We start from the raw sequence: 694 nt of genomic DNA, 5'->3' as shown, positions 1-694 counted from the left end.
TCCTGCCTCATGCTCTATCCCACTTCCTAACACAGATCCTGGAGTCCTAGAAGTTTCACCACACCCATATCCTAATCAAGGGTGATTCCTGGAAGTCAGGGGCGCAGCCCATCTATGGTTTGCATCCCCAGGGACAGGACAGGCCCCGGCACACAGTAGGTGTTCCATAGAGGTATTGCAAGCTTTAGCCTCCCTATACAGTTGTCTCTCTCCTCTGAAATCAGGAAATCAACACCCCTGAGACCTGAGACATGTGGCCTTCTGCACCTGTGATCCTTTTTATAAAGACACTTGAGTGCTCCCTTCAGCAGCACATAGACTAAAATTGGAATAATACTGAGAAGATTAGCCTGGCCCCTGCTCAAGAATGACACAAAAGTTTGTGAAGCATTCCACATTTTTTTTTTTTTTTTTTTTGAGACAGTCTTGCACTGTCGCCCAGGCTGGAGTGCAGTGGCGCCATCTCGGCTCACTGCAAGCTCTGCCTCCTGGGTTCATGCCATTCTGCTGCCTCAGCCTCCCGAGTAGCTGGGACTACAGACGCCTGCCACCGCGCCCAGCTAATTTTTTGTATTTTTAGTAGAGACGGGGTTTCACCGTGTTAGTCAGGATGGTCTCGATCTCCTGACCTCGTGATCCACCCGCCTCGGCATCCCGAAGTGCTGGGATTACAGGCGTGAGCCACCGCGCCCGG

At 51.6% G+C, this 694-nt stretch overlaps 1 non-coding gene across 1 annotated transcript; it reads left to right on the top strand.

Moving 5' to 3' along the window:
• The first annotated feature begins 295 nt into the window (after positions 1–295).
• Positions 296–402, top strand: LOC115831687. Its single transcript, XR_004027193.1, has one exon. It is a non-coding gene; the product is annotated as a U6 spliceosomal RNA (small nuclear RNA).
• Positions 403–694: the final 292 nt, after the last annotated feature.

The sequence above is a fragment of the Nomascus leucogenys genome, chromosome 19 (genome assembly GCF_006542625.1).
Source record: "Nomascus leucogenys isolate Asia chromosome 19, Asia_NLE_v1, whole genome shotgun sequence".
NCBI lineage: Eukaryota > Metazoa > Chordata > Mammalia > Primates > Hylobatidae > Nomascus > Nomascus leucogenys.
The sequence above is the reverse complement of the archived record's forward strand: the minus strand, read 5'-3'. Positions and strand labels throughout refer to the sequence as shown.